At 50.3% G+C, this 12,979-nt stretch overlaps 1 pseudogene; it reads left to right on the top strand.

Moving 5' to 3' along the window:
* The first annotated feature begins 2,629 nt into the window (after nucleotides 1–2,629).
* Nucleotides 2,630–4,042, top strand: LOC146859493 (T cell receptor alpha variable 3 pseudogene; annotated as a pseudogene).
* Nucleotides 4,043–12,979: the final 8,937 nt, after the last annotated feature.

The raw sequence follows: 12,979 nt of genomic DNA on the forward strand, positions 1-12,979 counted from the left end.
CCAGTTTTGTAGATCGTGTAAAAGAAGACTTGCTTATGCCTTTGCCTCGATGCCCAGAAGGGCTATCATTCTGTAATTGGGTGGATCTCCAGATCTGATTTTTTATGGATTGGTTGTAGTAGGGAGCCTTTCCATGTTTCGGGGGTTGTTGAGTTAATCATACGGTACTTATATAACGGGGTGAGTATAGTTGCCCAGATTATGAGGTCCTCTTTGAATAGATGTCCAGGGAGGCCATGAGGCCCCGGGCTCTATTGCTTCCTATGTTATTTAATATTATTAGAAACAGTTTTACACATCAAGAGGTTCTCTTGTTTCTTCTGTGATTGTTTGATTTGCCATGATTTTGTTACCAGTGACATTGTGTGGGCTTATCTTATAAATGATCGTTGATAGTCTGGAAGGGACTTGCATTGGAGTGTCTTCACATGGTTGATCCATGTGTGTCTTTGAACTCTGTTTCACGGGTCGTGGCCGTGCCCAAACAGCGTGTTGATGTATAACCAAAATTCTGCTTGGGATTAAAAGACTGTGCATGTGCAGCCATTGGGAATTTTTTTGTTGCCTTCTAAATTTCCATATGTTTCTTCTATGCATGTTTTTGGAGTCCTGTTTTATCTCTCGTAAAATTTGTAGTTGTGGTTGGCTTGTCTCACTGCCTTCTGGCTTAGTTGGATTTTTATACACCTTGGCTTGTGTTGGCAGCACACCCTTTCTTTGAACTCTAACCTGTGGTTTAGTTTTGTGCCTAGCAGCAGGAGGTACAGCTCCAGCACCAGTTTTGACCATTCCACAGGTATTTTTCCCTGAACGCAGTCAATGGAGACTGTCGACAAATTAATTTTCCAGGGTGTCAGGCCAGATATGTTGATTTTATCCCATTTAAGTCAACTTAGGACCGTATTTATTTCCTCCCGATTAGTAGCGCTCAGGGGAATAATATGCTTGAGGCCAACCGTGTGCAGTGAAATAGCTGTGAACAGTGGGAGGTGATCACTGGTCTGCTGTTCTGGTTTTAGAAACTCTACCACTTGTTCTTGGAGGCAATAGCTTATAATAATGTAATCAATGGTTGATTTAGTTTTTTTCTGGCAGTCCTTAATCGTAGCGTGGTTTGCTGCTTGTACCTCTTTTACGGGCCTTAGTCTGTAGGTGTTTAGAAGTGTGTTAAGCAAATTACCAGTGCGATCCCTGGATGGTGGAGCATCTGTTCCTGTTCCTAAGTTGTGAGTCTTAAAGTCGCCGGCCATTATTATCCCACTATTCCGGCAGTTGCTGAACACTTCTTCCAGTTCCCTCATCTCACCATGTCTCGGGGAGTCTTTGCAATTGAAATAGATGTTCAATTGTAGGATTATTATTGGGGATCGTTCAGTTTCAGGTCTTGCAAGTATAAGGCTTGAACGATGTCCGTGCTTATTGGAGATTTTATTGATGTTATGGTAGTGTCAAAGCTTACGTTATGTATAGGTCTCAAGATTGCCTTCAGAATCCATTGTACTTTTTTGCTGGGTGTTGAAATTCCTCAAATCCTGGTATGACCAAAGAGGCGAGTATCCAGGTTTACTGGAGACACAGCAGGTCCCCGGTCTGTAAAAATTCAGAGGCTGCTCTGGATTTCAGCACATACACGTTCCATGAAATTATTTTTATGATCCTGTTTGTTCTTCCCATTCAGGCACGTTGAGTCTCTCTGTGCTAGGAGCAGTTTGGTTGCCGACCTGGGAGGGTTGTTTCTGTTCCATCCTGGTCATATGTGTAAGACTCGACTTTTCCTCTTTCGATGATTTTACGCCCTGTTGCAGAGGAAGAAGATGAGAAATGTTTTCTCAAGTTGGAGAATGGTGTAGGATAGGTGAATGACAAGTAGTAAAGTTAGACTTTCGTCTCAGTTTACCTTTCTGAATCGGGCCCTTAGACTTCTGTGAATACCGAAAAGTGGTAAACTTACACAAAAGTGAAACTTAGCCGTTGTGAATCAGCCCCACGGTGTGTCAGTGAGCGGTAAAGTAGTGTGTAAGTAGGATAATGAACTAATGAGAGGTATGGTAGTGTGAAAGTAGGGCAGTGTGTCAGTGAGTGCTGAGGTAGTGCACAAGTGAGACAGTATGCTAGTGTGACTCCTGCCTTTCACCTTCAGGCCAAACATTAGAAATGGATGGGGTTACTCAGCCTTTCATCCGTCTGCGGGTGATGAAAGGAGTGCCCTTTTATTTCCGTGACAGTAACACCTGCTGTCAGTGCCTTAAGATCATTTTCTCTTTACCCCACCCTTCACTGTTGTCGTACATTAGCCTCATGAGCGCCTCACACTGTTACTTCCATGTTTCTCCTTTCGTTAGCGATGCATATAGCACTGCAGCAGCTTCTTGGCGCTTGTGCTGAGGCTTAGAGCAGGTTCATCAGCTAAGAGCACAGGACTGGGATCTTAGAACATGTTTATAATTGTTCCATTTTTATCAGCCTGTGGATGATGAACAGCACATTACACCTCCTATTGCGGTTACAATGTCAGCAGGAAGTCAGCAGCTGGCTCCCCTGGGCATGATGCCAGGGAGGGGCTGAGCTCACTCAGACTCAGCGCAGGCCGCGGATGCACCAGTTGTGATCTCAGCTCCACCCTGCAGAGATGTCTTCTCCTCTGCTGTACATGGCCCTCCTGCTCTTGGTGACAGGTGTGTAACATGTTCTAGTGTGTGTAACATGTTCTATTGTGTGTAACATGGCCCCCCTGCTCCTGGTGACAGGTGTGTAACATGTTCTATTGTGTGTAACATGTTCTATTGCATTTATTTTACATGGAATGTCAGTTGTGTATCATGTTTTTTTGAGTATAACATGTTCTATTGTGTTTTTTGTTCCTGAGATGTCAGGTGTGTAACATGTTCTATTGTGTTTATTTTACATGGGGATGTCAGGTGTGTAACATGTTCTATTGTGTTTATTATACCTGGAATGTCAGGTGTGTAACATGTTCTGTTGTGCTAATGTTACCTTTGACGTCAGGTGTGTAACATGTTCTGTTGTGCTAATGTTACCTTTGACGTCAGGTGTGTAACATGTTCATGTGTATGTAGCATGTTCTATCGTGTTTATTTTAGATAGGACATCAGGTGTGCAACATATTCTACTGTGTGTAACATGCTTTTTTGTGTTTATTTTACCTGATGTCCTGCACTGCTGCAGCTGAAAATAAGAGTTCTCAAATGTTTCTACATAGTCTGGTGGGGTGATGTGCCTGCTGCAGGTATGCCCTGGCAGGCTCCTGTGTGCTCATCTGTGCTGAGAGCAGGAGCCCGCACATTATTATAAACACTTTGGTGGGATAATCTTAATCAGTCTCAGGCGGTTTAAATGAACATATTTATGATGGTAATTTACATTTCATTTGTAATCTGCAGCCACCATGTGATGTTTGTTCTTGTACAAAATTATTACCAATTTAAATATACAAATGGAGATGTAAATAAGTATCTCTTTGGACCTCAGATGACAATTAAAAACCATGAATATTGACAACCATTCAAGGGTCCTTCGAGTCTCTAAATGAACAATGTGTTAAAAGGTTTTATCTCTGTTTTGTTCTTTCTGTGTCTGTCTCCCCAATAACACCCCTGGCATTAATGCATAAATACCACACGCTCTGTTTTTACACACTTAACTCTTTGTTTCAGGTAAAAGTGGGGCGCAGTCGGTGTCTCAGTCCCCAGAGAAGCTGTCGGTGTCGGAGGGGCGCCCCCTGTTCATAAACTGCACCTATGAAACGTTGGGGACCCCCTATCCCTTCTGGTACTTCCAGCCCTCGGGTAAAGCCCCCCAAATGATGCTGAATGTATACGGACAGAAGGAGCAGAGGGGCTTCAGTGCCCCCCACAATAAGACAATGAAGTCATTTCACCTGCGGAAGGAGAGCAGTGAAGTGGGGGATTCAGGGCTGTACCTGTGCGCCTTGAGCGACACAGTGTGTGATGAGGCGCTGGGAGCTGCACAGAAACTAGTGGCATTGACTTCCTCTCTGCACTGTACAGAATCCAGCTGGTGACACTGTCCACATCTCTGCGCTGCACAGAAACCAGCCAGTGAGATGGTCCTCCTCTCTGTGCTGCACATAAATATTCCAGTGACACTGTCCTCCTTTCTGTGCTGCACTAACATCAGCCAGTGGTACTGTCCTCCTCTCTTCACTGCACAGAAACCATCTGATGACTCTGTCCTCCTTCCAACAATGTACAATGACACTGTCAGTGAGACTGTCCTCCCCTGTGGACTGCACAGATACCACCTCTCTGCGCTGCACAGAAACCAGCCGGTGACACTGTCCTCCTTTCCCTGCTGCACTGAAACCATCTGGTTCCAATTTCCTCCTCGCTGTGCTGAAGACAAATGACCCAGTAACACTGTCCTCCTCTCTGCTGACAGAAACCAGTCGGTGACTGTTAGAAATGGGATTTCTGGTTGGCTAGTGCTTGCGCCAAAGCCAGGCAGAAACCACCACTCTAAGTCAGGGCTGGGGAGTTACACGCCAAAGATAACCCCTGCTCACCCCCTTGGTAGCTTGGCACGAGCAGTCAGGCTTATCCCGGAGGCAATGTGTAAAGCGTTTGCGCGCGCACACAGCAGCAACACCCTAGGCCCACCACAAAAGAAACTCCACACAAGGTTATATATAAAAAATAGCCTTTGTATTATAATAAACACATTAGATAATATTCACACAAATTACACTGTGCCAACTGGCACTGGGCGGAATTCACAGGGGACTATTTACACCAGACAGGGCCACATGGACCACTGTCAGAATTAGCACAAATCACCAAATTGTAAATGTAGAAATGTAGAACAAATAATAAATGTAGCGCAAAACCAGTAACCACTGGTAAACGGTAAGTACACCCTATGCAAACCTAAACACCTTAGGCATATATCACGCAGGGAACCATAAACACACTAGCATAACCTATACTAGGAAAACAGTCTCCTGCGCATGGACACAGTTAGGAATAAAAATAAGCATACAGGCAATACACCTGGCGCAAAAGTACACATGTAAAAATACACAGGTGAATATAGCCCTATACCCTAGGGGAGTGCACAATACAAGACAAACTGTCCCCAGGCCAACTTGGCCTTTCAGGGGCTCAAACGCCCTTTGTCCAGAGAGTCAGGGCTGGACTGCGCACGCAGTCAAGGCAGAAGGCGCAAAGATCAGGCCTAAACGTTGCAGCTGCCCACTACTTGCTGGGCAGCTGTGCAGGCTGGCATGTCAAAGGGGCCTGGGCTCTCAATGGCCCTTTCAACAAATATGCCCAGGGCTCTGAAAGTAAACTATGCCCTCCAAACATTGGAGCCTCTGTGGGCTCTAGACGGAGAATGCCCCCTTCGGTGGAGTCCCTCTGGACTCTAAGGGCCCGATTCACAGAACTAACTTAAGACAAAATCCTAAACTTACTACCATTTTGGTATTCACAGAAGGCACTTACTCATTTTGGTATTCACAGAAGGCACTTACTCATTTCGGTATTCACAGAAGTTAGGACTCCTAACTTTAGGACTCCTAAATGCCTTCTGTGAATACCGAAAGTCTTAAAATTAGGATTTTTCTCAGTTTAGTAGTAGTATAGTTAGGACTCCTAACTTTAGGACTCCTAAATGCCTTCTGTGAATACCGAAAGTCTTAAAATTAGGATTTGTCTCAGTTTAGTAGTAGTATAGTTAGGACTCCTAACTTTAGGACTCCTAAATGCCTTCTGTGAATACCGAAAGTCTTAAAATTTGGATTTTTCTCAATTTAGTAGTCCTAAATTTAGATTTAGGACTACTAAATTGAGAAAAATCCTAATTTTAAGACTTTCAGTATTCACAGAAGGCATTTAGGAGTCCTAAAGTTAGGACTCCTAACTTCTGTGAATACCGAAATGAGTAAGTGCCTTCTGTGAATACCAAAATGAGTAAGTGCCTTCTGTGAATACCAAAATGGTAGTAAGTTTAGGATTTTGTCTTAAGTTAGTTCTGTGAATCGGGCCCTAAACGAATAATGCCCCCACTGGAGCGGACTGGGGCTCAGAACGACACCTGCCCCCAAAGCGCTGCCGCTGCCCATTGCCAGGAGGAGCAGCGGGGAGGAGGAATGAGCACTGCGCCCGCAGTGCCCTGACTTCGTTACGGGGGCGGGCACCGAAAAACGTGCCCCGACACACCCCCAACTACCCAGCAGCTGAGCCCCACTCACCGGCTTGTCCAGGACTCCAGGCGTTTCCTCCCGGCATCGCGGTGATGGCTGATGCTGTGCTACACACACGGGGCCCTCTTCCCCCGCAGCGGGGGCAGGCACCGGCAATGTGCCTCGAGCCCCCTCCGCTTCACGGATTGTTAGGGCGGCACTTGCTGGACTCTCAATACCGAGGGAAGTCCCGTGCCGCAGTAGGCCTCACTTCACTTCGTTATGGAGCCCGCAAGGCTCCGGGTCACTTCCGCCTAGTCCCGCGGCAGAGCTGGGCAAGCCTCCCTGTTGGGACGTGCTCGAGGCGGGGACCAATCCGGGCTCGACTCTGGCCTGGCCTACGGTGGGGATTGGCCAATGCACCCAGCAGCACGGGTGATTGGGTCACGGAGTCCGGGCCCGCAGCGGTGAGTCTTCACTACGGTGACCAGGAGGGGTGGGCTCCCTCTCTTTTGTGCACAGAGACCCTGGCGGGGTGGGCACCCGCTAGGGATATAAAATGGCAGATTTGCGGGGTGGGCACCCGTTACTAATTAAATTGATAAGGCGGCATAACGCGGGGTGGGCACCCGCTTTTAACGTACCGATGCGGGGTGGGCTCCCGCTCGGTCTTGAGCATAAATTAGCGGGGTGGGCTCCCGCTAAGTTCATAACAGGGCATAAGAACGCGGGGTAGGCTCCCGCTTTCCCCACGCCCAGAAGGGAGGGTTCCACCCGAGGCAGCTTCGTGCTGCAGGCAGATCCGGAGCGCTTCTCCTCTTGGCACAGGAATAAAGCGTTTTCCAGTAAAGAAAGATATAGCGTTCCCCAGGTGCTGCAGTACACAGTTCCAGGGAACAAGTGGAAAGCTCTCCTCAGCGAGGCAAAGTCCAGGGAAAGTCTTTAGGAAGGCAGGGGGGCAAGGGCTGGGACCAGGGTCCAGCTCGCAGGGCCCTCCAGGCAGGAAGGCAGTCCCCAGTGGCGGTCTCTCCTGGCGCCGAGCAGCAGCAGCAGGCCCCCCCAGTTAGGATCAGCAGAGAACAACATTACATGGGGTCACAGCCCCTTTTTATACACAGGTTTCCTTTGTCTCAAGGTGCAGGGAAGGGGCGAACCAGTTGCAACTGGTTCCTGAGCACTTTGTTTTGCTCAGCCCCTCTCCCTATTCACAGAACAGGCCAGGGTCATCAGTCGCACCACAGGGGGTGGAGCCAGCATTGTGTGGGGAAAGCCCAGCCCTATTCAGGTCCCAGGTGTACTCCTCCCACTCATCAACATGCAGAGCTCTCCACTCACCACTGGGACAGACCCATCCTGACTCGTGGAGCCAGGCACACCAGCCAATCACACGCCAGACAGTCACTGCACATTTATTCCAGCATCCAGAAGTGGCACTTCTACACTAGCTACAGTAACGCCGCACACATCATCGCGCAGCATTTACTCTCACGAGCTCGCACATACCAAACTCGGCCCTGCACTCCCCACGCACCAGGAACTACCATGGACACATACATTCCCCATGCATTCCTATGGGAGGGCAGGTCGGTCTCACTAAACTATACACAGAGCACACGCGCTTTCCACTTGGACACAGTGTGAAAGCGCCTAGAGGCCTAAAACCACTAGTACTCCATAGGGAAAAAGCTAGGATAATCGCAAAAAGTTTAGGGGTGAACCTGCCAGAAGGTCCAAGTCCAACAGTGACACTGTCCTCCTCTCTGTTGTACAAAAACCAGCCAGTGACACTTTCCTCTCTGCACTGTACAGAAACCAGCTGGTGGCACTGTCCTCCTCTCTACTGCAGGGAAACCAGCCAGTGACACTGTCCTCTGCTGCACAGAAACCAGCCGGTGACAATGTCCTCCTGTCTGCGCTGCACAGAAACCAGCCAGTGACACTTTCCTCCTCTCTCCTGCACAGGAACCAGCCGGTGACACTGCCCTTCTCTCTGCTGTACAGAAAACAGCCAGTGACACTGTCCTCCTCTCTGCACAGTATAGAAACCAGTTGGTGACACTGTCCTCATCTCTGGTGGACAGAAACCAGCTGGTGACACTGTCCTCCTCTCTGCACTGCACAGAAACCAACCGGTGATACTGTCCTACTCTCTGCTGCACAGAAACCAGGCAGTGACACTGTCCTCCTGTCTGCTGCACAGAAACCAGCCGGTGACACTGTCCTCCTCTCTGCTGCACAGAAACCAGCAGGTGACACTCCTAATTTTTGCACTGCAAAGAAACCCGCCAGTGACACTGCCGTTCTCTCTGCTGCAGAGAAACCAGCCAGTGTCACTGTCCTCCTTTCTGTGCTGCACTGAAACTAGCCTCTGACACTGTCCTCCTCTCTGCACTGCAGAAACCAGCCAGTGACACTGTTCTCCTCTCTGCACTGCACGAAAACCAGCCAGTGACACCATCATCCTCTCTGCTGCACAAAAACCAGACAGTGACACTGTCCTCTCTGCACTGTACAGAAACCAGCTGGTGACACTGTCCTCCTCTCTGCTGCAGATAAACCAGCCAGTGACACTGTCCTCTCTGCTGCACAGAAAGCAGCCAGTGACACTGTCCTCCTCTCTGCTACACAGAAACCAGCTGGTGACACTGCCCTCCTCTCTGCTGCACAGAAACCACCTCCATGTGCTGCACTTAAACAAGCTTGTGACACTGTCCTCCTCTTTCCTCCTCTTTGTGCTGCACAGAAACCAGTCAGTGACACTTTCCTCCTTGCTGTGCTGCACAGAAACCAGCCGGTGACACTGTCATCCTCTCTGCGCTGCACAGAAACCAGCCGGTGACACTGTCCTTCTAACTGTACTGCACAGAAACCAGCTGGTGACACTGCCCTGCTCTCTGCGCTGCACAGAAAACAGCCAGCAAAACTGTCCTGCTCATTGCACTGCACAGAAACCAGCTGGTAACACTGTCCTGCTCTCTGTGCTGCACAGAACCCAGCCAATGACAATATCCTCCTCTCTGCTGCACAGAAACCAGCCAGTAACACTATGCCCCTCTCTGCTTCACGGAAACCAGCCAGTGTCACTGTCCACCTCTGTCCTCCTCCCAGCACTGCAGAGAAGCACAGCACTCAGCCAGTGACACTGTCCTCCTCTCTGCTTCACAGAAACCAGCCAGTGACACTGTCCTCCTCTCTGCGCTGCACCGAAACCAGCCAGTGACACTGTTCTCCTCTCTGCTGCACAGAAACCAGCTGGTGACACTGTCCTCCTCTCTGCACTGCATAGAAACCAGCCAGTGACACTGACCTCCTCTCTGCTGCACGGAAACCAGCCTGTGACACTGTCACTCTCTCTGCAGCACAAAAACCAGCCAGTGCCACCATTCTCCTTGCTGTGCTGCACAGAAATTAGCCTATGACAGTGTCCTCCTCTCTGCACTGTATAGAGCCAGTGACACTGTCCTCCTAGTTGCCTTGCACAGAAACCAGCTAGTGACTCTGTCCTCCTATCTGCGCTGCATATATACCAGCCCGTGACACTGTCCTCCTATCTGCAGTGCAAAGAAACATGCCAGTGGTACTGTCCTCCTCTGTGCAATGCATAGAAACCAGCTTGTGACACTGTCCTCCTCTTCCCCTCTCTCTGCGCTGCACAGAAAGCAGTCAGTGACAATGTCCTCCTTCCTGAACTGCACAGAAACCAGCTGGTGACACTGTCATCCTCTCTGCACTGCACAGAAACTAACCGGTGACACTGTCTGTTGGACTTGGCCCTTCTGGCAAGTTCACCCCTAGAACTTTTTGCAGTATCCTAGCCTTTTTCCTGTGTTGTACTAGTGGTTTTAGGCCTCTAGGCGCTTTCACACTGTGTGCCAGTGGAAAGCGCGTGCGCTCTGTGTAGGGTTTAGTGAGACTGACCTGCCCTCCCATAGGAATGCATGGGGGATCTGAGTGACCGTGTTAAGTCCTGATGTGAGAGGAGTGCAGGGTCGAGTTTGGTATGTGCGAACTCGTGAGATTATATGCTGCGCGATGATGTGTGCGGCGTTACTGTGGCTAGTGTAGAAGTGCCACTTCTAGACGCTGACATAAATGTGAAGTGACTGTCTGGCTTGTGATTGGCTGGTGTGTCTGTCTCCAGGAGTCAGGATGGGTCTGCCCCGGTGGTGGGTGGAGAGATCTGCATGTTGGTGGCAGGGAGGAGTACACCTGGGACCTGAATAGGGCTGGGCTTTCCCCACACAATGCTGGCTCCACCCACTGTGGTGAGTCTAATGTCCCTTGCCTGTCCTGTGAATAGGGAGAGGGGCTGAGCAAAACAAAGTGCTCAGGAACCAGTTGCATCTGGTCCGCCCCTTCCCTGCACCTTTGGAAACAAAGGATTTGGTGTATAAAAGAGGGGCTGTGACCCCATGAAAATGTTCTCGCTCTGACTTGAATCTGCCAGGGGCGTGCTGCTGCTGGGGCCCAGGGGAAGGCTTGCCTCCCTGGGCCCTGCCCAGCCCCTGGATACCTGGAGGACTTCTGGGGACCCTTTTTGCCTTGCTTGGGATCCTCCAGGACCTTGAAGGGGTTTTTGCTGCATCTGGCGCCTTGGGAGCGCTGGGTGCCTTGCTTTTGATGGCCCTTGTGCCCTGTGGGCGCCTTGCTTTATGTTTGTGGGAGCGCCTTGGTGGCCCTGAAGAGCGCTCCTGTTTTGGAACTGCAGCGCTGGGCTACGATCGCCACCGAGGGAGTCCCGACGTAGGGATTCCCCCATTCTGTCCGATGTGTTGCGGGTGCCCACCCCGAGTTTGGAGTGCTGATTGTAATTTGTGGAGAGCGGGTGCCCACCCCGCTCCCCTGCTATTTTGAGTGAGGGTGCCCACCCCGCGTGCTGTTGTGGGAGGATCGTCGCCGCAGCCCGCTCTGAAGGGAGCCGGCCGGAGGCTGCCGAACTCAGCGCGGCCGAGGCGGAAGTCAGGCAATGATGTGCCTGGCGGCGGGCAGGACTTCCGGTTTTGCGGAGGAAGTCCCGCCGCCGCCTGAGAAGTCCCGGGAAGAGAAGTAATGGAAGAGTCCAGGCGGGAGCCCACCCCGCGCTTGACTGCGCCGAGCGAAGTGGAGGCGGTGTCGTCGGCGGGGCTCCCGTAGTGATGAGAGGAGCCCCGCGTGCTGCCTTGTGTGTTGGGAGCCTCGCAAGCTCCATGTAGAGTCCCGGGTCCCGCTCTTTTTTCTTTTTCCAGCCACGTTTTTTGCGATCACAGGGGACAGTGAGGCTTGGATTCAACGGACTGCTCCCCCTAGTGTAGTTATACTTACGAGGTTAGGTCTATTGCGTTAGACTTATGAGAAATTGCATAATGTGTTTATGCCCCTGTGATGGATGCAGGATAGGTTTTATACCTGATTCTCGTGTGATGACGCTGAGGTCATTATTGCGCCAGTAGTTACTGGTTGTGCTCTACAGTGATAATTTGTGTTACAGTTAGTATATGTTCTACAAGTACAATTGGTGATTCGGCTGGTTTCTGTGCTGCTGAGAGGAGGACAGGGTCACGGGTTGGTTTCTGTACAACAGAGAGGATAGTGTAACTGGATTATTTATGTGCAGCACAGAGAGGAGGACCATCTCACTGGCTGGTTTCTGTGCAGCAGAGGAGGAGTGTCACCAGCTGGTTTCTGTACAGTGTCACTGGCTGGTTTTTGTGCAGCAGAGAGGAGGACAGGGTCACTGGCTGGTTTTTGTGCAGTGCAGCAAGGAGGTCATTGTCACTGACTGGTTTCTGTGCAGCACAGAGAGAGGGAAAGAGGAGGAAAGTGTCACAAGCTGGTTTAAGTGCAGCGCAGGGAGGTGGTTTCTGTGCAGCATTGAGGGGAGGAAAGTGTCACCGGCAGGTTTCTATGCAGTGCACAGAGGAGTACAGTACCACTGGATTTTTTTTTTTGCAGGCTAGTGTCTGTGCAGCACAGCAAGGAGGACGGTGTCACTGGCTGGTTGTTTTGCAGCAGAGAGGATGTCAGTGTCACTGGTGGGTTTCTTTGCAGTTCAGAAAGGAGGACAGTGTCACTGTCTGGTTTCTGTGTAGCAGAGAGGAGAACAGTGTCACCGGTTGGATTCTGTACAGCAGAGAGGAGGAAAGTGTCACTGGCTGGTTTCTGTGCAGCACAGGAAGGAGGACAGGGTCACGGGTTGGTTTCTGTACAACAGAGAGGACAGTGTCACTGGCTGGTGTCTCTGCAGCAGAGGAGGACTGTGTCACCAGCTGGTTTCTGTACAGTGCACAGAGGAGGACAGTGTCATTGGCTGGTTTCTGTGCTGCAGAGAGGAGGACAGTGTCGCTGCCTGGTTTCTGTGCAGCAGAGAGGAGGACAGTGTCACCGGCTGGTTTCTGTACAGTGCACAGAGGAGGACAGTGTCATCAGCTGCTTTCTGTGCTGCAGAGAGGACAGTGTCACTGTCTGGTTTCTGTGCAGCAGAGAGGAGGACAGTGTCACCCGTTGGATTCTGTGCTGTGCAGAGAGGAGGACAGTGTCACCGGCTGGTTTATGTCCACCAGAGAGGAGGACAGTGTCACCGGCTGGTTTCTTTGCAACAGAGAGGAGGACAGTGTCACCGACTAGTTTCTGTACAGTGCAAGTGACTGCACACAGACACAGCGCCCAGAGCATCTATTACCAGCAAAAAACAGAGGAGACACAGCGAAAAATGGAACGGAGACTCATGCCAATGGTGCCAGGTCTAACACGCGTCCCCTCCAGCTGAAATGTGGGGAGAACTACCCATCCCCTTGGAAGTTCTCATCACTGAGGCGGAAAAATCTGGACAGACCATCAGCA

Source organism: Triturus cristatus, chromosome 3_2 (assembly GCF_964204655.1).
Source record: "Triturus cristatus chromosome 3_2, aTriCri1.1, whole genome shotgun sequence".
NCBI lineage: Eukaryota > Metazoa > Chordata > Amphibia > Caudata > Salamandridae > Triturus > Triturus cristatus.